The sequence below is a fragment of the Tursiops truncatus genome, chromosome 16 (assembly GCF_011762595.2).
Source record: "Tursiops truncatus isolate mTurTru1 chromosome 16, mTurTru1.mat.Y, whole genome shotgun sequence".
NCBI lineage: Eukaryota > Metazoa > Chordata > Mammalia > Artiodactyla > Delphinidae > Tursiops > Tursiops truncatus.
Genome location: NC_047049.1, coordinates 63,626,633 through 63,652,083, shown reverse-complemented (window position 1 = coordinate 63,652,083; position 25,451 = coordinate 63,626,633). Strand labels below are relative to the sequence as shown.

General features: G+C 36.9%; 1 protein-coding gene across 1 annotated transcript in view; it reads right to left on the bottom strand.

The window, feature by feature from the left end:
- Positions 1-25,451, bottom strand: part of CTNNA3 (catenin alpha 3) — a 486,398-nt gene that overhangs the window by 459,705 nt on the left and 1,242 nt on the right. Inside the window, exon 2 of the mRNA XM_073793552.1 lies at positions 24,349-24,462. The gene's annotated coding sequence lies outside the window, so the exon portion shown is untranslated. The remainder of the gene's footprint in view (positions 1-24,348; positions 24,463-25,451) is intronic.

Here is a 25,451-nt window from a genome sequence, read left to right as displayed (position 1 = left end):
ATTTATTAAAAAAAAAGAAAAGAGGCAGAACCCAATTTTTCTTCCTCCAAATGAATAGTTAGGTGTCCCAACATCATTTTCTGAACAATTCATCTTTTCCTCATTAATTTTAAATGAATTTGATTGCACACTCATTTCCTATATATATAAAGGTCTATTTGGGGGGGGGGTTCTATTCTGTTGATTCATAGGCCAGTATTAAAGTTTTTCAAATACTGTAGCTCTATAAAAGTTCCTTTTATATCTCCCCCATTTGAATATGTTAGGACTGGTCACTCATTATTACTCTTCCTTTTCACAATTTTATCAGCTATTCATACATATTTATTTTTCACATGCCCTTTAGAATCAGCTTATTCAGGTCCCCAAAAATCCTACTAATACTTCAAGATTGCACTACATATATGGAACAATTTAGGAAAAACTGAACTCCACAAGAACAAGGACTGTCTTTCCATTTGCACGTCATCTTTTATTCACCTCAGTAGAGTTTTACAGTTTTCTTCCTATTTGTGCTCTACATTTCTCATTAAATTCATTCCCATTTATTTTCTCTTTTGTTATTATAGATTTGATTTTGATCTTTCTTCCTTTCACTCTTAGGTAAAAGAAGATTGAGCAAATCATATTCCTCTCAGTTTACAATTGTCACTATTGGTCTACGCAAGGCCCCCTTTTGTTACTGTATTCTTTTATACCTTGAGCCCCGCCTCTTTCCCCACATCTTCAGAAGCAACTATTCTAATATGCCCAAAGTGCATCTTTATGTTTGTATTTGTTCAGGGAAATGTGTGTTGTTTTGTGTCCATATATTTGTAATTCACATAAATGGTAATAGTGTTATATATCTCATTCTGTTTCATTTTTCCACTCAGCACCATGATTTTACAATTCATTCATGTATATGTGTTTCTCACTTCTAATTACTGTATAAATCTCCATGCTTTGCATACACCATAATTAACCTATTTACTTTCCTTTTTTTCTAAGTTAGATTATCCTTTTATTAAAGACTGAGAAGTACATATTTTACAAAGACTTCCATCAAAAAATCTTAAAATGTATTAAATGTGTAATGTTGTTTGAAGGGAAAAGTTATATAGAATGTTGATTGACAAGATTATTTTTTTAACATCTTTCATGGACTATAATCGCTTTACAATGGTGTGTTAATTTCTGCTTTATAACAAAGTGAATCAGTTATACATATACATATGTCCCCATATCTCTTCCCTCTTGCATCTCCCTCCCTCCCACACTCCCTGTCCCACCCCTCTAGGTGGTCACAAAGCATGTAGCTGATCTCCCTGTGCTTATGCGGCTGCTTCCCACTAGCTATCTATTTTACGTTTGGTAGTGTATATATGTCCATGCCACTCTCTCACTTTCTCCCAGCTTACCGTTTCCCCCTCCCCATATCCTCAAGTCCATTCTCTAGTAGGTCTGTGTCTTTATTCCCGTCTTGCCCCTAGGTTCTTCATGACCTTTTTTTTTTTTTTTAGATTCCATATATATGTGTTAGCATACAGTATTTTTTCTCTTTCTGACTTACTTCACTCTCTGTGACAGATTATAGGTCCATCCACCTTACTTCACTCTCTATGAGAGATTATAGGTCCATCCACCTCACTACAAATAACTCAATTTCGTTTCTTTTTATGGTTAATATTCCATTGTATATATGTGCCACACCTTCTTTATCCATTCATCTGTTGATGGACATTTAGATTGCTTCCATGTCCTGGCTATTGTAAATAGTGCTGCAATGAACATTGGGGTGCATGTGTCTTTTTGAATTATGGTTTTCTCAGCGTATATGCCCAGTAGTGAGATTCCTGGGTCATATGGTAGTTCTACTTTTAGTTTTTTAAGGAACCTCCATACTGTTCTCCATAGTGGTTGTATCAATTTACATTCTCACCAACAGTGCAAGAGGGTACCCTTTTCTCCACATCCTCTCCAGCATTTATTGTTTGTACATTTTTTGATGATGGTCATTCTGAACGGTGTGAAATGATATCTCATTGTAGTTTGGATTTGCATTAGTTTTGATTTGCATTTCTCTAATGATTAATGATGTTGAGCATCCTTTCATGGGTTTGTTGGCAATCTGTATTTCTTCTTTGGAGAAATGTCTATTTAGGTCTTCTGCCCATTTTTGGATTAGGTTGTTTGTTTTTTTGATATTGAGCTGCATGAGGTGGATGGACCTATAATCTCTCATAGAGAGTGAAGTAAGGTGGATGGACCTATAATTAATTTGGAGATTAATCCTTTGTCAGTTGCTTCATTTGCAAATATTTTCTCCCATTCTGAGGGTTGTCTTTTCGTCCTGTTTATGGTTTCCTTTGCTGGGCAAAACCTCTGAAGTTTCATTAGGTCCCATTTGTTTATTTTTGTTTTTATTTCCATTTCTCTAGGAGGTGGGTGAAAAAGGATCTTGCTGTGATGTATGTCATAGAGTGTTTTGCCTATGTTTTCCTCTAAGAGTTTGATAGTGTCTGGCCTTACATTTAGGTCTTTAATCCATTTTGAGTTTATTTTTGTGTATGGTGTTAGGGAGTGTTCTAATTTTATTCTTTTACATGTAGCTGCCCAGTTTTCCCAGCACCACTTATTGAAGAGGCTGTCTTTTCTCCACTATATAGTCTTCCTCCTTTATGAAAGATAAAGTGACCATATGTGCATGGGTTTATCTCTGGGCTTTCTATCCTGTTCCATTGATCTATATTTCTGTTTTTGTGGCAGCACCATACTGTCTTGATTACTGTAGCTTTGTAGTATAGTCTGAGGTCAGGGAGCCTGATTCCTCCAGCTCAGTTTTTCTCTCTCAATATTGCTTTGGCTATTCGGGGTCTTTTGTGTTGCCATACAGATTGTGAAATTTTTTGTTCTACTTCTGTGAAAAATGCCAGTGGTAGTTTGATAGGGATTGCACTGAACCTGTAGATTGCTTTGGGTAGTATAGTCATTTTCACAATGTTGATTCCTCCAATCCAAGAACACAGTATATCTCTCCATCTATTTGTATCATCTTTAATTTCTTTCATCAGTGTCTTATAATTTTCTGCATACAGTTCTTCTGCATACAGGAATAAACCTTAAGTAGGTTTATTCCTAGATATTTTATTCTTTTGCTCACAATGGTAAATGGGGTGTTTTCTTAATTTCACTTTCAGATTTTTCATCATTAGTGTATAAGAATACAAGAGATTTCTGTGCATTAATTTTGTATCCTGCTACTTTAACAAATTCATTGATTAGCTCTAGTAGTTTTCTGGTAGCATCTTTAGGAGTTTTCTGGTAGCATCTTTAGGATTCTCTATGTATAGTATCATGTCATCTGCAAACTGTGACAGCTTTACTTCTTCTTTTCCAATTTGGATTCCTTTTATTTCTTTTTCTTCTCTCATTGCTGTGGCTAAAACTTCCAAAACTATGTTGAATAATAGTGGTGAGAGTGGGCAACCTTGTCTTGTTCTTGATCTTAGTGAAAATGTTTTCAGTTTTTCACCATTGAGGACGATGTTGGCTGTGGGTTTGTCATATATGGCCTTTACTATGTTGAGGAAGGTTCCCATTGTGCCTATTTTCTGGAGGGTTTTTATCACAAATGGGTGTTGAATTTTGTCAAAAGCTTTCTCTGCATCTATTGCGATGATCATATGGTTTTTCTCCTTCAATTTGTTAATATGGTGTATCACATTGATGGATTTGCATATATTGAGGAATCCTTGCATTCCAGGGATAAACCCCACTTGATCATGGTGTATGATTCCTTTAATGTGCTGTTGGATTCTGTTTGCTAGTATTTTGTTGAGGATTTTTGCATCTACCTTCATCAGTGATACTGGCCTGTAGTTTTCTTTCTTTGTGACATCTTTGTCTGGTTTTGGTATCAGGGTGATGGTGGCCTTGTAGAAGGAGTTTGGGAGTGTTCCTCCCTCTGCTATATTTTGGAAGAGTTTGAGAAGGATAGGTGTTAGCTCTTCTCGAAATGTTTGATAGAATTCACCTGTGAAGCCATCTGGCCCTGGGCTTTTGTTTGTTAAGTCTGGCTAATGGTTTATCAATTTTGTTTATCTTCTCAAAGAACCAGTTTTTAGTTTTATTGATCTTTGCTACCCTTTCCTTCATTTCTTTTTCATTTATTTCTGATCTGATCTTTATGATTTCTTTTCTTCTGCTAACTTTGGGGGTTTTTTGTTCTTCTTTCTTTCTCTAATTGCTTTAGGTGTAAGGTTAGGTTGTTTATTTGAGATGTTTCTTGCTTCTTAAGGTAGGATTCCATTGCTATAAACTTCCCTCTTAGAACTGCTTTTGCTGCATTCCATAGGTTTTGAGTCATCGTGTTTTCAAAGTCATTTGTTTCTAGGTACTTTTTGATTTCCTCTTTGATTTCTTCAGTGATCTATTGGTTCTTTACTAGTGTATTGTTTAGCCTCCATGTGTTTGTATTTTTCACAGACTTTTTCCTGTAACTGATATCTACTCTCATAGCATTGTGGTCAGAAAAGATACTTGATACAATTTCAATTTTCTTAAATTTACCAAGGCTTGATTTGTGACCCAAGATATGATCTATCCTGGAGAATGTTCCATGAGTACTTGAGAAGAATGTGTATTCTGTTGTTTTTGGATGGAATGCCCTATAAATATCAATTAAGTCCATCTTGTTTAATGTATCATTTAAAGCTTGTGTTTCCTTATTTATTTCCATTTTGGATGATCTGTCCATTGGTGAAAGAGGGGTGTTAAAGTCCCCTACTACGATTGTGTTACTATCAATTTCCCCTTTTATGGCTGTTAGTATTTGCCTTATGTATTGAGGTGCTCCTATGTTGGGTGCATAAATATTTACAATTGTTATATCTTCTTCTTGGATTGATCCCTTGATCATTATGTAGTGTCCTTTTTTGTTTCTTATAATAGTCTTTGTTTTAAAGTTTATTTTGTCTTATATGAGAATTGCTACTCCAGCTTTCTTTTGATTTCCATTTGCATGGAATATCTTTTTCCACCCTTCACTTTCAGTCTGTATGTGTCCCTAGGTCTGAAGTGGGTCTCTCATACACAGCATATATATGGGTCTTGTGTTTGTATCCATTCAGCCAGTCTATGTCTTTTGGTTGGAGCATTTAATCCATTTACATTTAAGGTAATTATCAATATGTATGTTCCTATTACCATTTTCTTAATTTTGGGGGGTTTGTTATTGTAGGTCTTTTCCTTTTCTTGTGTTTCCTGCCTAGATAAGTTCCTTTAGCATTTGTTGTAAAGCTGGTTTGGTGGTGCTGAACTCTCTTAGCTTTTGCTTGTCTGTAAATTTTTTACTTGCTCCATCAAATCTGAATGAGATCCTTGCTGGGTAGAGTAATCTTGGTTGTAGGCTTTTCTCCTTCATCACTTTAAATATGTCCTGCCACTCTCTTCTGGCTTGCAGAGTTTCTGCCAAAAGATCAGCTGTTAACCTTATGGGGATTCCCTTGAGAGTTACTTATTGTTTTTCCCTTGCTGCTTTTAATATGTTTTCTTTGTATTTAATTTTGATAGCTTGACTAATATGTGATTTGATTTATCCTGTATGGGACTCTCTGTGCTTCCTGGACTTCATTAACTATTTCCTTTCCCATATTAGGGAAGTTTTCAACTATAATCTCTTCAAATATTTTCTCAGTCCATTTCTTTTTCTCTTCTTCTTCTGGAACCCCTATAATTCGAATGTTGGTGCGTTTAATGTTGTCCCAGAGGTCTCTGAGACTGTCCTCAATTCTTTTCATTCTTTTTCTTTTTTCTGCTCTGCAGTAGTTATTTCTACTATTTTATCTTCCAGGTCAGTTATCCGTTCTTCTGCCTCAGCCATTCTGCTATTGATCCCTTCTAGAGTATTTTTAGTTTTATTTATTGTGTTGTTCATCACTGTTTGTTTGCTCTTTAGTTCTCCTAGGTCCTTGTTAAACTTTTCTTGTATTTTCTCTATTGTATTTCTTTACTATCATTTTTCTGAATTCTTTTTCAGGTAGACTGCCTATTTCCTCTTCATTTGTTAGGTCTGGTGGGGTTTTGCCTTTCTCCTTCATCTTCTGTGTGTTTCTCTGTCTTCTCATTTTGCTTAACTTACTGTGTTTGGGGTCTCCTTTACCCAGGCTGCAGGTTCGTAGTTCCTGTTGTTTTTAGTGTCTGTCCCCAGTGGCTAAGGTTGGTTCAGTGGGTTGTGTAGGCTTCCTGGTGGAGGGGACTAGTGCCTGTGTTCTGGTGGATGAGGCTGGATCTTGTCTTCATGGTGGGAAGGTCCAAGTCTGGTGGTGTGTTTTGGGGATGTGGCCTTATTATGATTTTAGGCAGTCTCTCTGCTAATGGATGGGGTTGTGTTCCTGTCTTGCTAGTTGTTTGGCATATAACCTATTTACTTTCATAGTGATGGACACTAGGCTTATCTTGAATTCCCCACAATAAAAACACTACAACAAACACTACTGTAGGGACTTCCCTGGTGGCTCAGTGGTTAAGAATCTGCCTGCCAATGCTGGTGATACAGGTTTGATCCGAGAAGATACCACATGTCACAGAGCAACTAAGCCCATGAGCCACAACTACTGAGCCCGCGTGCCACAACTACTGGAGCCCACGCACCTAGAGCCCATGCTCCACAACAAGAGAAGCCACCGCAATGGGAAGCCCGCACTACAACAAAGAGTAGTCCCTACTCATCGCAACTAGAGAAAATCCCACAGGCAGCAACAAAGACCCAACACAACCAAAAATAAAATAATTAATAAATTAATAAATAAAACACTCCTGTAGTAATAGTTAGGATAATGTTACTTACTGTAACAAACTAACCCGTAATTTTAGTGCTGTCTCTTGGCTCCAAATCTACTATTGCTTTTTGATAGTGGAGCTGGAGCTCAGCACTCTCTCCTTTGCTAGCTAGTTTACTGTTAGTTTCTTCTAAGGACACTAGAAGGAAAGAGAGTAGATGGAATTTGCTTCTTCCTATTTCCTTGCTATTCATAAAGCTTAACCCAGCAACGTTTCTTCATCCCATGAACTACCAATAGCTGTTCCAGTGTCAGCTCCTTCACAGACCCAGAAGTGACCTGTCTGTATGCCCTCATCCTGACAGTACCCTCTCCTCAGACAACTGAGTCCCAGCTCCACTGGACACTGCTCTATGCTTGAAGATTCTAAGAACCCTAATTCTTGCATTTGTTCTCCCAAGGGTGATAGCTGTTTCCTGTATTCCCTCTGGTTTCCTGGTTTTCAGCCCTCCAACACCTATTTAGCCATTTCCCAAAAGTGAATTAGTTTTACTAAACCTCCCAGAATGGTTTTTGATTTCTTGTCTAGACTCTGATATACATATACAGTTGATTCTCATTAATTATTCTATAAAGTCACCATAAACACTGAATTAGTGACTACTGAACCATTGCTCCTACAAGAAATACAGTTTCTGTGAGTCTGTGGTCACAATATTTCCCTTACAATCAATACTTAGGCTTGTTTTATGTGTGTTTCTGTTTAAAAACATCTTATTTAATATATTCTTAATTCATGAACATTGAACTCTTGGCCAACAGCCCTATAACTCATGTCTGAACAAAGCTTATGTAACATAAATATTTTCTCCATAAAGAACATCACAGCCTCCTTGCACTTTAGAACACTAGAGAGCACTTCAGCACTATACATATGCAGGAGTCATTTTAGACAGTGAAATCACTATCAGAAAGCACAAAAATGCAGAAAATATGGCATTAAACAGACTACAAAAAATGACATATTTTGGGCTTCCCTGGTGGCACAGTGGTTAAGAATCCGCCTGCCAACACAGGGGACACAGGTTCAAGCCCTGGTCCGGGAAGATCCCACATGCCGCAGAGCAACTAAGCCCATGAGCCACAACTACTGAGCCTGCGCTCTAGAGCCCATGAGCCACGGCTACTGAGCCCACGTGCTGCAACTACTGAAGCCCGTGCGCCTAGAGCCTGTGCTCCACAAGAGAAGCCACCGCAACAAGAAGCCAGCACACCACAACGAAGAGTAGCCCCCGCTCGCCACAATCAGAGAAAGCCCATGCACAGCAACAAAGACCCAATACAGCCAAAATAAATAAATAAATAAATGTATTTTAAAAAGAAAAGGACACAGGTTTACAGTATGAAAGCTGAAACAAGGAGACACAGCATCGGCTTTTTCAGGTGGGAACACACTCTTGCTTATCAGGTGACTCAATGTCCACTCTGTGCACATTGGTGAATGACTACCAAAGCACTATGCATATTGATTTGAGGCTTACAAACAAATTTTAGCATGTAGGTGAATTCAGAAATACGGAACCTGTGAATAGTAAAAACCAACTATACACATGGCATGTCTCCAAAATCTCTAAGCTGTTTCATTGGTCTATGTGTAATAGTAGGGTTTTCTAATATGTCTTAATATGTCTTAATATCCAGAATGATAAGTGCCCCCCTTTGCTCTTCTTTTTTAAGGCTAGCTTAGCTATTCTTGTACCTTTATTATTCCACATAAATTTTAGAGTAAATGTATCAAATTCTTTAAAAAATCCAACTGTAATTTTAATTGGAATTGCAACTAATTTATACATTAAGGGAAAACTGACATATTTATTAACATGTTCCATCCAGTACGGGATACACCTCCATTTATTCAGCTTGTCTTGTCTTAGGGTTTCAAAGTTTTTGCCACAGAGATTTTGTGTATTCCTAGATATGTTAAAGATATTGTTATATTATGAATGGATCTTTTTATTATATTTTCTAGTTGGTTGTGATGGGTATAGAGAAATACTATTAATTTTGTAAGCTGATCTCATATCTGGCAATCTCTCAGAACTTTCCTTAGTTCTACATTTCTCGGTTGATTCCTATGTCATCTACAAATGACACCAGTGGTCCTTTTATACCCCGCTCTCTGTTCCCTCAGACATACCAGCCTGGGCCCCTCTGAACTTGTTTCTTTTATTCAATGCCCAGCTCAGTCAAACATTGTCTTTGACAAGTCTTACCTAATTGCCTGGCCTCATCTACAACTATCAATCAGTGCTCCTTGTTCCCCACCTAAGTTAAATGCCAAGTTAAATGTGCCAACCACATGCTTCTATACCACCTTCTACATACCTCTATTATACAACTCAGCACTTTGTATCAAAATTACTTGTGAACATATTTCTCCGCAAAAGAATGAACTCTACCATATCTTACCCATGCTTATCAGACTAGCACCAAGCATGGTACCTAATACATAATACTCACTCAATAAATGGTTGCTAAGTAAATGAATAAATTTAATAGGTCAAAGTGTTGCACTCTGCTCACTCTGCACAGGGAGAGAACAGATAACTATAATCACTTATATGAGTAACTCATGATAAACAGCTTTCTTGGAGTCAACACACATTTGCCCAAAATCCCAAAAATTATACAAAATAAGAATAAAGCCCAATCATGATTCTTTTTTTTTTTTTTTTGGCCGCACTGCGCAGCTTGTGGGATTTTAGTTCCTCAATCAGGAATCGAACTTAGGCCCTCAGCAGTGAGAACATGGAGTTCTAACCACTGGACCAACAGGGAATTCCCTTCTTTATTTTTCAGTTTAGTATTTTAAGTTATGATGTCTAAGAACTAAGCACATTCGCAGATTACAAGGAAAATATTAAATGAGCTTATAATTAATAGTACACTAATATATGCTTTTCTCCACAAATTTCTAGGAAATCTGTAATATTATAAAGACAATAAAAATAAAATTACCAGGGCTTCCCTGGTGGCGCAGTGATTGAGAGTCCGCCTGCCGATGCAGGGGACGCGGGTTCGTGCCCCGGTCCAGGAGGATCCCGCATGCCAAAGAGCGGCTGGGCCCGTGGGCCATGGCCGCTGAGCCTGCGCGTCCGGAGCCTGTACTCCGCGGCGGGAGAGGCCACAGCAGTGAGACGCCCGCGTACCGCAAAAAAATAAAATAAAATAAAATTACCAAAGATAATTTTGTCTGAAAGACAGTTTTTTATACGTTTGAGTTTTAAAAAAAGAAAAATTAAACAGGAATCTGAGATAATGCCTTCTTAAAACATCTTTTCCATAAAATTTTAAAGTTTAAATGTAAATGTAGGGAAAAGTAGAGCCAGTTTTCCATTAACATGAAATATAAACAATTTAAGCATTATTAGTCACAAAAATGAAGAGCTAAAACCAGGAATCTCAGCAACTGTACAAAGATGGCTCTAGAGTTAAACAAACACTAATAGCACCTCTAAAAGTAATATCTAACAGTTATTGAAGATGTATTATGTCAGACATTATACTAGCACTTTAGATATAAAGTAATGCTCACATCTATAAATTATAATTTAGATATAATGTAATGCTCACATTTCTAAATTAGATACTGTTAGATTATTAGGCTGTTAGATTAGCTAGTCTAAGCTCAAAGGTATTTGTTTGCCAAAGACAGAAAGCTAATAAGTGGAGAGATGGTTTATCTGATTCCACAGGCCCTCTATTAACCCCTAAACTCAAGTAAGCAAGCACCTCTATGCTGAGATTAAAGGCAAGGAAAAGGAAAATACCTTCTTCAATTATTTATCATAGTCTCCAAATTCCTGCCTTTAAAGGCTTTAAGATAGGACCTGAAAACACTGTGAAAATATTTAATGGAAGAAGTGAATCAAAAAGGACCAGACCAGAAGAATGAGACACTGAGCAGCAAAAGGGTCAGTAAACTGAGGAGATGGGAAGTACACACTCCTAAAAGGAGGTCACAAAAGGAAAAGACGTGAAATGAAAAACACAAAATTGTAATTAATTATCATTTTTAAACACCAAAAATTGCCTGCTTCACAGTTTTACCAAATTTGTCTATGCCTCTTTGACAACATGAGAAGATATTAGTAAGTATATTCAAAAATAACACTGCAGGCAAGGAACTGCTCCCTCCTCTCTCCTTCTAAAAACATAACCTTCCACAGTACAAATATGGAAAATAAACAGAATGAAATTATGAACTTTTAAGCAGCAACATACTTTTAATGACATTTACGAAGTACTTTTATGGAATAATGCTTATTCCATAATGTTAAGTCCAAAAAAGACCAATGTTTAAAACTGTATAGATCGTATTTTCTAAAATTTGTAGAAGTATACAATCTGTATATTTGATTGACAGAATAACACAACAAATTTGGCTTAACTGCTACCCACAACTAACCAAAGCTGGCGAGAATCTGCTTTCCAGAGAGAACGTTGCTTCCTTTGAAGCTTCCTTATTAATTTCTAAATCTCATTTACAAAATAAACAAACAGCTGTTAATAAGAAAAGCAGGAATTTGAAGGCAATCTAATTTTTAAAAATAGAGTTTTAGGAGAAAATGAAAAGATAAAAGCAGTCTCCCTACTCCCTTCCCTACTCCACCCCCCCTTCCCTACTCCCTTTTCTTCTACTCCCCACCCCCACCCCAACCAATGGTACCAGAAATTATTCTCCATGAAATGCCACCCACTTTAAGCCCTGTTCAAAGGAGAATCTCCATCATGGAATGACAATGATGATCATCCTATAGCATGTGACAAATGAGAGTATAATGTGCTGGTTTAAAAAAAAAAAAAAAAGCAGAAACATTTACAGATCCATTAACTTATTTGTTAAACGAACCATTTCTTTATGAGATATGCCTACTCTGTAGCCTACGTTTTCAAAGTCCTGTAGCAGTACACTTCTAAATATACTAAAACAAAAAACAATAAAGACAATGGTAATCTAATTTTTGAATACTATGTTCTAGTTTAATTTCTACATTGCTAGATTCAAAGAACACAATAGGAAGGAAGGACATTAATATTCTTTTATGATTTTCTGATAAGAAAATATAAACTGTGTACAGTACAGTTCTGAAGGAACTGAATGGTCAGAATATAATAAATTGGCTGGTTTCCACAGTGGCTGATATATTAAGCTAAATTTTGAAGCCAATGTACAAGTTTATGTCCTAAGAAAAGAATCAGTATCAAGATTTGGTAATCTTTTGGGGATGATAAAACTGTTTTGGAACTGGATAGTGGTGATGGTTGCACAACACTGTGCGTGTACTAAATACACTGAATTGTTCACTTTAAAATGGTTGATTTTTGTTTTGTCAATTTCACGTCAATTAAAAAAATATGTAAAAGCAAAACCAAAACTCAGCACAACTTTCACAATTTCCAAGCCCTTTTAAGATTCTTTCTCCTGGCATATTAGAAGACGAAAAAAACTTTTAAAAGGAAAATGTTAGCTTTCTTATGTATAACCCTATGGCCAAATAATCTTGAATGCTAACCTCGCAAAAGTATTTAATTTGATTGGTGTCTCCCACCCACCTGTTTCTTCATCTACTCTCCCTTATCTCTTGGAGGGACAGTCCCAGTCTGACTTCGCACAGTATTCATAATTCTAGAGAAATTTTCAAAAATTTCTGAGTAAAACTTTACGCATATATCTGAGTGGTACATAGTCTTAGAAAAGAAAGTGTCATAAAATCTCAAAAATCATAATTTTTACAACCATTGTTTACTTTATCTTCTTGATGAGTAAAAACCTTATGTTACTAATTTCACCCAAACTGAGAAGCCACTTTATGTGTTCTAAGCACTTATTATTGATACAACTTCCTAATTAAAAATGTACTCTGTTTTAAGATAAAAATAAATAAATAAATAAGAGCCCATCAGTGATACAATGGCCTTACTTATTACATATTTACTCGAATAATAAGCCAACAACACAAAATTTGGGCAGCACTTTTGTAATTGAGATATTCTCACAGAGTATAAAATTAGATAAAATTTCTTCTAACTTACAGTCTCTCTCACAACATGTTAGTTTCTCATTATCTTTTCATTTGTCCATGTAACTCTATAAGACCTGAGTATTAAAACTGTGCATTGTAACTTATAAAGAAAATATTAAGAAATAAGTTAAGGATGGCAAATTGATCACACCCTTATCTTCTCTCCCTCTCAAGACTCCATTAAAATTGTACAGTTGAGCAAACAAGTCCAGCTCCTAAATGATCAGACAGCAAACACACCAAACCTGGGAGAGTGTTCATGGGAGAAACGCACCAAGATGGGAACAATAGTGGGTTCACAGTCCCCTGTTGCCTATTACATAGCTAAAAATATAAATGTTTAGCTATGTAATACAGATACTTGCTCAAAAATAAAAAATAATAATGCAGTAGAAATTGTAATGAGTTACACATGTACCTGTATTACATATATTTATTTAAATTTTTAATTTAAAAATCAGTAAAATTCAGTTTTGAAAAAGCTGACATTAAAAAATGAACTGGCCCACATAAATTTTCTATGACAAGTTGCTATTATACTTCCAGTTCAAAAGATTTGATTTTTCCTGAAAGGGTACCAAGTCAAATCATGATAAATCTATTTGAATGTGTCAAAGGCATTTCAAATATAATATACATCTACAGTGGAATTCTGTATCCCTCAACACTCACCCTCAACCTGCTCTCCATTCCTGAGATCACATCCATATCCCACCTCAGTGCCTTTATTCAACATTTAGGGAAGAGGCTGTTCTCTGCTTGGAGAAGGGCCACAAGGAGGACTTCTGGTGATGTGTATTCTCTTCTATTGCTAGAAACAATTCAGTACTGGCCCTAAACTTGTACTTGCCCCTTAGCAAAGGAAGAGTTGGACTCACCTTCCTTGAAAAGTACCTACTGGACACACCTTCCTTAGAAAGTAGTTTAGCAACATAATTTTTTTTCTTTTTGAATTTTATTTTTTTAAACAGCAGGCTCTTATTAGTTATCCATTTTATACATTAGTGTATACATGTCAATCCCAATCTCACAATTCATCACATCACCACCACCACCCCCTTGATGTCCTTGCATTTGTTCTCTACATCTGTGTCTCAATTTCTGCCCTGCAAACCAGTTCATCTGTACCATTTTTCTAGGTTCCACATATATGTGTTAATATACGATATTTGTTTCTCTCTTTCTGACTTATTTCGTTCTGTATGAGTCTCTATATTCATCCACGTCTCTACAAATGACCCAGTTTCGTTCCTTTTTATGGCTGAGTAATATTCCATTGTATATATGTACCACTTCTTCTTTATCTATTCATCTGTCAATGGGCATTTAGATTGCTTCCATGACCTAGCTATTGTAAACAGTGCTGCGATGAACACTGGGGTGCTTATGTCTTTCTGAATTATGGTTTTCCCTGGGTATATGCCCAGTTGTGGGATTGCTGAGTCATATGATAATTCTATTTTGTTTTTTAAGGAACCTCCATACTGTTCTCCATAGTTGCTATATCAATTTACATTCCCACCAACAGTGCAAGAGGGTTCGCTTTTCTCCACACCCTCTATAGCATTTGTTGTTTGTAGATTTTCTGATGATACCCATTCTAACTGGTGTGAGGTGATACCTCATTGTAGTTTTGATTTGCATTTCTCTAATAATTAGTGATGTTGAGCAGCTTTTCATGTCCTTCTTGGCCATCTGTATGTCTTCTTTGGAGAAATGTCTGTTTAGGTCTTCTGCCCATTCTTGGATTGGGTTGTTTGTTTTTTTAATATTGAGCTGTTTATATATTTTGGAGATTAATCCTTTGTCCATTGATTCGTTTGCAAATATTTTCTCCCATTCTGAGGGCTGTCTTTTCATCTTGTTTGTAGTTTCCTTTGCTTTGCAAAAGCTTTGAAGTTTCATTAGGTCCCATTTGTTTATTTTTGGTTTTATTTCCATTAATCTAGGAAGTGGACCCAAAAAATCTGGTTGTGATTTATGTCAAAGAGTGTTCTTCCTATGTTTTCCTCTAAGAGTTTTATAGTGTCTTACATTTAGATCTCTAATCCATTTTGAGTTTATTTTTGTGCTTTGTGTTAGGAATTGTTCTAATTTCATTCTTTTACATGTGGCTGTCCAGTATTCCCAGCACCACTTATTGAAGACACTGTCTTTTCTCCATTGTATATCCTTGCCTCTTTGTCATAGATTGGTTGACCATAGGTACGTGCGTTTATCTCTGGGCTTTCTATTCTGTTCCATTGATATATATGTTTTTGTGCCAGTACCATATTGTCTTGATTACTGTAGCTTTATACTATAGTCTGAAGTCAGGGAGTCTGGTTCCTCCAACTCCGTTTTTTTCCCTCAAGACTGCTTTAGCTATTTGGGGTCTTTTGTGTCTCCATACAAATTTTAAGATTTTTTGTTCTAGTTCCATAAAAAATGCCACTGGTAATTTAATAGGGATTGTATTGAATTTGTAGATTGCTTTGGGTAGTATAGTCATTTTCACAATATTGATTCTTCCAATCCAAGAACATGGTATATCTCTCCATCGATTTGTATCATCTTTAATTTCTGTCATCAGTGTCTTATAGTTTTCTGCATACAGGTCTTATGTCTACCTAGGTAGGTTTATTCCTAAGTATTTTATTCTTTTTGTTGCAATGGTAAATGGCAGTGTTTCCTTAATTTCTCTTTCAGATTTTTCAGCCTTAGTGTATAGGAATGCAAGAGATTTCTGTGCATTAATTTTGTATCCTGCAACTTTACCAAATTCATTGATTAGCTCTAGTAGTTTTCTGGTGGCATCTTTAGGATTCTCTATGTATAGTATCATGTCTTCTGCAAAGAGTGACAGTGTTACTTCTTCTTTTCCAATTTGTATTCCTTTTATTTCTTTTGCTTCTCTGATTGCCGTAGCTAGGACTTCCAAAACTATGTTGAATAAGAGTGGTGAGAGTGGACATCCTTGTCTTGTTGCAGATCTTAGAGGAAATGGTTTCAGTTTTTCACCACTGAGAATGATGTTCACTGTGGGTTTGTCATATATGGCCTTTATTATGTTTAGGTAACTTCCCTCTATGCCTACTTTCTGGAGGGTTTTTATCATAAATGGTGATGAATTTTGTCAAAAGCTTTTTCTGCATCTATTGAGATGATCGTAAGGTTTTTATTCTTCAATTTGTTAATATGGTGTATCACATTGATTGATATGCATATATTGAAGAATCCTTGCATCCCTGGGATCAATCCCACTTCATCATGGTGTATGATCTTTTTAACGTGTTGTTGGATTCTGTTTGCTAGTATTTTGTTGAGGATTTTTGCACCTATATTCACCAGTGATATTGGTCTGGAATTTTCTTTTTTTGTACTATCTTTATCTGGTTTTGATATCAGGGTGATGGTGGCCTCACAGAATGAGTTTGGGGGTGTTCCTTCCTCTGCAATCTTTTGGAAGAGCTTGAGAAGGATGGGTGTTAGCTCTTCTCGAAATGTTTGATAGAATTTGCCTGTGAAGCCATCTGGCCCTGGACTTTTGTTTCTTGGAAGATTTTTAATCACAGTTTCAATTTCATTACTTGTGATTGGTGTGTTCATATTTTCTATTTCTTCCAGGTTCAGTCTTGGAAGGTCATACCTTTCTAAGAATTTGTCCATTTTTTCCAGTTTGTCCATTTTATTGGCATAGAGTTGTTTGTAGTAGTCTCAGGATGCTTTGTATTTCTGTGGTGACTGTTGTAACTTCTCCTTTTTCATTTCTAATTTTATTGATTTGAGTTCTCTCCCTCTTTTTCTTGATGAGTCTGGCTAATGGTTTGTCAATTTTGTTTATCTTCTCAAAGAACCAGCTTTTAGTTTTATGGATCTTTGCTATTGTTTTCTTTGTTTCTATTTCATTTGTTTCTGCTCTGATCTTTATGATTTCTTTCCTTCTGCTAACTTTTGGTTTTGTTTGTTCTTCTTTCTCTAGTTCCTTTAGGTGTAAGGTTAGATTATTTGAGATTTTTCTTGTTTCTTCAGGTAGGCTTGTAATGCTATAAACTTCCCTCTTAGAACTGCTTTTGCTGCATCCCATAGGTTTTGGATCGTCGTGTTTTCATTGGCATTTGTCTCTATGTATTTTTTGATTTCCCCCTTGACTTCTTCAGTGATCTCTTGGTTATTTAGTAATGTATTGTTTAGCCTCCATGTGTTTGTATTTTTTACCTTTTTTTCCTGTAATTCATTTCTAATCTCATAGCATTGTGGTCAGAAAAGATGATTGATAGGATTTCAATTTTTTTAACTCTACTGAGGCTTCATTTGTGACCCAAGATGTGATCTACCCTAGCGAATGTTCCATGCACACTTGAGAAGAAAATGTAACCTGCTGTTTTTGGGTGGAATGTCCTGTAAATATCAATTAAATCTATCTGGTCTATTGTGTCATTTAAAGCTTGTGTTTCCTCATTAATTTTCTGTTTGGATGATCTGTCCATTGGTGCGAGGTGTTAAAGTCCCCCATTAGTGTTGTGTTACTGTTGATTTCCTATTTTATAGCTGTTAGCAGTTGCCTTATATATTGAGGTGCTCCTATGTTGGATGCATATATATTTATAATTGTTATATCTTCTTCTTGGATTGATCCCTTGATCATTATGTACTGTCCTTCCTTCTCCCTTGTAACATTCTTTATTTTAAAGTCTATTTTATCTGATATGAGTATTGCTACTACAGCTTTCTTTTGATTTCCATTTGCATGGAATATCTTTTTCCACCCCTCACTTTCAGTCTGTATGTGGCCCTAAGTCTGAAGTGGGTCTCTTGTAGACAGCATACATATGGGTCTTGTTTTTGTATCCATTCAGCAAGCATGTGTCTTTTGGTTGGAGCAGCTAATGCATTCACGTTTAAGGTAATTATCGATATGTATGTTTCTATGACCATTTTCTTAATTGTTTTGAGTTTGATTTTGTAGGTCCTTTTCTTCTCGTGTTTCCCACTTACAGAAGTTCCTTTAACATTTGTTGTAGAGCTGGTTTAGTGGTGATGAATTCTCTTAGCTTTTGCTTGTCTGTAAAGCTTTTGATTTCTCTGTTGAATCCGAATGAGATCCTTGCCGGCTAGAGTAATCTTGGTTGTAGCTTCTTCCCTTTCATCACTTTAAATATGTCATGCCACTCCCTTCTGGCTTGTAGAGCTTCTGCTGAGAAATCAGCTGTTAACCTTATGGGAGTTCCCTGTATGTCATTTGTCATTTTTCCCTTGCTGCTTTCAATAATTTTTCTTTTTCTTTAATTTTTGCCAATTTGATTACTATGTGTCTCAGCATGTTTCTCCTTGGGTTTATCCTGTATGGGACTCTCTGTGCCCCCTGGACTGGGGTGGCTATTTCCTTTCCCATGTTAGGGAAGTTGTCAACTACAATCTTTTCAAATATCTTCTCGGGTCCTTTCTCTCTCTCTTCTCCTTCTGGGACCCCTATAATGTGAATGTGGTTGCGTTTAATGTTGTCCCAGAGGTCTCATAGGCTGTCTTCATTTCTTTACATTCTTTTTTCTTTATTCTGTTCCACGGCAGTGAATTCCACCATTCTGTCTTCCAGGTCACTTATTTGTTCTTCTGCCTCAGTTATTCTGCTATTGATTCCTTCTAGTGTAACTTTCATTTCAGTTATTGTATTGTTCTTCTTTGTTTGTTTGTCCTTTAATTCTTCTAGGTCTTTGTTAAACATTTCTTGCATCTTCTCGATCTTTGCCTCCATTTTTTTTCTGAGGTCCTGGATCATCTTCACTGTCATTATTCTGAATTCTTTTTCTGGAAGCTTGCCTATTTCCACTTCATTTAGTTGTTTTTCTGGAGTTTCATCTTGTTCCTTCATCTGGTACATAGCCCTCTGCCTTTTCATCCTCTCTATCTTTCTGTGAATGTGGTTTTTGTTCCACAGCCTACAGGACTTCTTGCTTCTGCTGTCTGCCCTCTGCTGAATGAGGCTATCTAAGAGGCTCGTGCAAGTTTCCTGATGGAAGGGACTGGTGGTGGGTAGAGCTGGCTGTTGCTCTGGTGGGCAAAACTCAGTAAAACTTTAATCCGCTTCTCCTCTGATGGGTGGGGCTGGGTTCCCTCCCTGTTGCTTGTTTGGCCTGATGTGACCCAACACTGAGCCTACCCGGGTTCTTTGGTGGAGCTAATGGTGGACTCTGGGAGGGCTCACGCCAAGGAGTACCTCCCAGAAGTTCTGCTGCTAGTGTCCTTGTCTTCACCGCGAGACAAAGCTACCCCATGCCTCTTCAGGAGACCCTCCAACACTAGCAGGTAGGTTTAGTTCAGTCTCCTGTGGGGTCACTGCTTCTTCCCCTGGGTCCCGATGCGCACACTACTTTGTGTGTGCCCTCCAAGAGTGGAGTCTCTCTTTCCCCCAGTCCTGTCAAAGTCCTGCAATCAAATCCCGCTAGCCTTCAAAGTCTGATTCTCTAGGAATTCCTCCTCCCATTGCTGGACCCCCAGGTTGGGAAGCCTGACGTGGGGCTCAGAACCTTCAATCCAGTGGATGGACTTCTGTGGTATAAGTGTTCTCCAGTTCGTGAGTCACCCACCCAGCAGTTATGGGATTTGATTTTATTGTGATTGCGCCATTCCTACCATCTCATTGTGGCTTCTCCTTTGTCTTTGGATGTGGGGTATCTTTTCTGGTGAGTTCCAGTGTCTTCCTGTCGATGATTGTTCAGCAGTTAGTTGTGATTCCAGTGCTCTCGCAAGAGGGAGTGAGAGCACCTCCTTCTACTCCACCATCCTGAACCAATCTCAGCAACATCTTTCATTACTGGAGCATGTTGCCCACAAATACCCCATGATTAGCCCTTCCCATCACTCCAAGTGTTTTACTCCTTCCTACCATATTTACTTTTCTTCCTGAGAGCCATTCAGGAAAACACCTTCTCCATCCCATTACTTGCCATTGATGTTTTAGTAACACTTATAAGTGAACATTCTGGGAGCTCCCTCATGGCCAGAACCTAAATTTGACACTGGCCTTAAGAGATTAAAAAACAAAAGCAGAAGCCACAGTCCCTATCCTTCAGACTAAAAGTTTCCCTTTCCATGAAAAGGCTGCATCTGGACCATTAAGAAGGAGACAGATTTTCAGAAAACACTTACCCTCCACCAGGGAATTTATTTTGTCTCAGAACAACCACACTAGGATTGTTTTTATTATATCCAGCCTAAACTCTTCCAGGAGCAGTTTCAGCTCCTTCTATCATTTATGTAATACCCACTTATAGACTTGAGATCTTATTAAATAACCCTTTCCCTTTCTCTTTTTCTGGCCAGTCAATTAAACTTCCTTTAACCTTTGTTCAGATATTAATGCTACATTTTAATTAATTCAAATTAATTGTCTTTTTTTAAAAAATATTAACCTAAGAACTGTGTGAAGATGGACCACGACTATGGTCAGAATCAGTGTGCAGATGGGACTGAAACATCAACAATCATATAACGTGTGCTGAATCTGGAAGCGAGAGTTGAAGAATCTGCTGTTGCTGGGAATTCAAATCAAACAGATAAAAATTTATTGAGTGCTTACCTAGGACAAGCCTCCAGTAAGGACACATACAAAGAAACATAAGACTCAAAAACATATCTGATCCTGAAAGAGTGAATAATCTAGCAGAAGAAAATAATATGAAGGATTTTACCTACTGCATAAAGGAGAATTCACTTAATTAATCAAAACAACAAGAAGATACTTTTTATTGTTTATTATCAAAATTTAGCAGAATGATAAGAGTGTGGGCACAAGAAAGTCAAGAGTGCAGAGAAACACACACTAAGACACTTTTGGTGTGAAAACAAATTGGGAAAACATCTCTGAAGGGCAATTTGACAACAAGTACCAATACCTTTTTAAAAATACATACTTTTGACCAGAAATTGCATATCTAGGGATTTTTCCCAAATAACCAGTCTAGTATTTAAAGATGCATGTGTACAAGGAAGCAAGCAACATGGCTTGCAACCATGAATAACTACAAATAATCTAAATGTCCTACGATATGGACATTAAAGTGATGATGTAGCTGGCTAAACATATCAACATGGAAATATCTTTAAGGTAGGGTAAATGGAAAAATGTAGCTTTATTAAAAGTACGTAGTATTTCTCCAAGTAATATGTATCACTGTTTCTAAAGACAAGCAATGTCCCCCCCAAAAAAATTAAAACTTAAGTTAAAATTTAAAAAATTTAAAACAATAAATAAAGACGAGCAATGTCCCCACACATTCTAATATGAAAGCCCTAGAACAAGGCCTGGAAATGTGAATTTTCAACATGCTCCCCCATGCACACACAGATACATACATGCACACATTCACCTGGGTAATCCTGGTGCAGGTGTTCTGCAGAGGGCCCTCTGAAAAATGGTGCATTAACATATCTCAAATTTGGGAAAGAGTGTATGTGCAAAATAGAAACACGATAATATAAGAATCTACAGTCTGGAACTGATGTTGAATTAGGAAGAGTAAGAGACAAAACAATAAGAAAATGAAATATAATACATCCAGTCGGACTATCATGCAACCATTAAAACAAAAACCACGGTGACACAAACAGAGAATATGATATATTTTTAAGTTATGTTAACACCAAAAAAAGGAACCCCACAAAAATCTAGTTCAAAAATGGGCAAAGGAATCTGTGACAACACAGATGGCCCTTGAGGGCATAATGTTAAGTAATGTCTTTCTCAGACAGAGAAAGACAAATACTGTATGATATCACTAATATGTGGAATATTTTTAAAGCTGTATTCATGAAAATAGAGACTAGAATAGTTGTTACCAGGGGCTGGGGGTAGGGAAATTGGGGAGATGTTATTTAAGGGAACAAACTTGGAACTAGTAGATAAATAAGTCCTGAAGATCTAATGCACAACATAGTGACTATAGGAAACACACTGTATTACAGATTTCAAAGGGACTAGATCTTAATTTTTCCCACCATAAAAAACGAAATAATAATTACGTGATGTTATAGAGATGTAAGTTAATGCTATGATGGTAATCATATTGCAATATATAAATGTATCAAATCAACACATTGTATACCTTAAACCTACACAATGTTATATATCAATTAATTTTTTGATTTTAAAAAATAGGCATAGGACTTACATAGACATTTCTTCAAAGGAGATACACTAATGGCCCATAAGCACATGGAAATAGCTCAACATCATTAGTCATTAGGGAAACACAAATCTAACCTTAGTAGGTATGAAGTGAGATACCACTTCATACCTACTAAGATGCTATAGTTTTTAAAAATGGAAAGTAAGTGTTGGTTAGAATGTAGAAAAATTGGAACCCTCATACATTGCTGATGGGAGTGTAAAATGATGCAGCCACTGGAAAACAGTTTGGCAGTTCCTCAAAGAGTTAAAAATAAAAGTACCCTATGACCCCACAATTCCAATCCTAGGTATCTACCCATGAGAACTTAAAACAGATGTTCAAATGCTTGTACATGAATGCTCATAGCAGCATTATTCATAATTATAGCCAAAAAGTAGAAACAACCCAATGGTGAGTAGATAAACAAAATGCAGTATACCTATTCAATGGAATATTATTCAACCTTAAAAAGAAATGAAGTGATACTTGTACACCAATGTTGACAGCAGCGTTATTCACAACAAGCAAAAGATAGAAACAACCCAAGTATCCATCATTAGACAAATGGATAAACAAAATGTGGTGCTATACACATACAATGGAATATTATTCCGCCAAAAAAGAAAGGAAATTATGATACATGCTGCAAGATGGATAAACCTTGGAAATATTAAGTGAAATAAGCCAGATACAAAAGGATAAATATGGTATGATTCTACTTATACGAGATACCTATACAGACAGAAAGGAAAACAGAGGTTACCAGGGGCTGGAGGGAGGGAAGAATATTTAATAGGTACTGAATTTCCATTTGGAATGATGAAAAAGTTCTGGAAATGGATAGTGGTGATGGTTGTACAACACTGTAATTGTACTCAATGCCCCTCAATTGTACATTTAAAAATAGTTAAAATGGCATATTTTATGTTATGCATATTTTATCACAATTTTTAAAGGCAACACAGTAAATTATTGTCAAAACAAACACACAAAAATAAAGAAATGAAGTAGTGATACATTGTATAACCACATATGAACCTTGAAAACATCATGCTAAGTGAAAATCTGGACACAAAAATCCACACATCATATGATTCCATTTATATGCAATGTACAGAGCAGGCAAACCCATAGAGGCAGAAAACAGATTAGTGATTGGCAGAGAAGGGAGAGAGTGGAGAAGTGGGGAATGAGTGCTTAATGGGTACAGGGTTTCCTTCTAGAATGATGAAAATGTTCTGTAGTAGATAATGGTGATGGTTGCACATCATGAATGTACTGGAAGCCCCTGCAGTGTACACTTTAACGGTTAAAATGGTCAATTTTATGTTACATGAATCTATCTCTATAAAACAAAAGCAGAAAAACCATCAAACACACACAATTAAAACTATGCAAAGGGCTTCCCTGGTGGCGCAGTGGTTAAGAGTCTGCCTGCCAATGCAGGGGACAAGGTTTCAAGCCCTGGTCTGGGAGGATCCCACATGCCGCGGAGCAACTAGCCCCGTGAGCCACAATTACTGAGCCTGCGCATCTGGAGTCTGTGCTCTGCAACAAGAGAGGCCGCCATAGTGAGAGGCCCGCGCACCGCGTTGAGGAGTGGCCCCCACTTGCCGCAGCTAGAGAAAGCCCTCGCACAGAAACGAAGAGCCAACACAGCCATAAATAAATAAAAAAAATTTTTTTTAAAAAGGCAAAATTCCTTTAAAAAAAAAACTATGCAAAAACATATGTAAGTATAAGGAGAAAGACAAAGTAGAAATACAAAACAAAAAAAAGGCTTAGGTGGGTCAGGTTGAGTTTTTTCTATTTTTTCAAACTTTTTATCAACATTATTATATTGTTTTCATAATAAAAAGAGAACTATCAAGTATCAAGTACCTACTAAAAAATTAAGCACTGTACTAGGCATTTTCATGAATCATGAGTACTCTCCCACATGCTGGGTGAACAGGAAACATTTGATAGAAACATGGAAGGGAGAGCAAAAGAATCTAGTTATGGGGTGGGGGGACTGAATTCATTAGTTATGTATTGCTATCCAACAAAAACTCCCAAAACATGGCTTTAGGAGACATGTTTGTATATTTAATGTGTGAGCATAGATGAACTCCCTAAGGTCAACACTTGATTTTCCTATATAATTTAATAGCCCCAAAGAGAAATCAGAATTAATAACAGACAGCATTCTTTTATAAAGAAGCAGGACAGTGTTATAGTTATAATTCCTTAAAGTTATAAGAAAACTGGTCTGTGAGTCTAGTAAATTCATGTTGTTTTATGCCACTAAGTTTGTGGTAATTTATTATGCAACAACAGAAAACCAATATAAGTCACATGCCCACCCCTTACCTAGAGCAGGGTGGAATACCTTGATAAACAGGCGAAGTAAGTTTGCATCCAGTGGGGAGGGGTGGTCCTCCTTAAGTGCAATTGAAGTGTCATTACCCGTTGGGAGGATGGATACTGGAAAAAAGAACAAAAATCATCCACCACAATATATTCAGCATCTGACATCTCATAGGCTTTCAACATTCAACTCACAACTCTCCCCTACCGTTGGCTCTCTCTACTGCCATATACACACTTCTAGATCTACATGCCACTGAGCCAGAGACTAACAAAGAATACATGAGGGCAACAAAATCTAGCATGAACACTAGGCTAATATAACGAATTATAGTCTTGAATCTGCACTAATTAGCTATGTGACCTTGGGCAACCACTCATGGGCCACAGTTTCCTATCTGTAAATAAAAGGATTGGAGTAGCTTTAATGTTTCTTCCAGCATTAAAATTCTGATTTATTAAAATTCTAGGGGAGGGCTTCCCTGGTGGCACAGTGGTTGAGAGTCTGCCTGCCGATGCAGGGGACACGGGTTTGTGCCCCAGTCCGGGAAGATCCCACATGCCGCGGAGTGGCTGGGCCCGTGAGCCACGGCCGCTGAGCCTGCGCGTCCAGAGCCTGTGCTCCGCAACGGGAGAGGCCACAACAGTGAGAGGCCTGCGTACCGCAAAAAAAAAAAAAAGGCAATTTGATTTTTTAAAAAGCCTACAATAACTCAAATAAGTTGAAAGTTAAATGTTAAATCTAGGCATTTCACTTTTGAAATGCTGCAAAGAAAAATTAATCACAATTGTTCTTAACAAATACACATTAACTTTGTAATATATTCTTTTCCTTTGCTGTCTTCCTTTCCCCTCACCAAAAAAAAAAAAAAAAAAAAACCTCAGTAGAATTTCTGATTGAACTATTTTAACCATTATCAATTCCCATTACTGTCAAGCTTTTAGGCAAGTGAAGAAAATTCTTAAAAGAGGAAGGGGAAGTTAAGGAAGAGTAATAGAACTTTCCGTTAAATATTATCCTTCAACTGCACAGAAGATAGGAATTTTTAAAAGACTTCAAGATACAACTAATAAAATAGTAAGATTAAATTATAGGTTATCGCAGC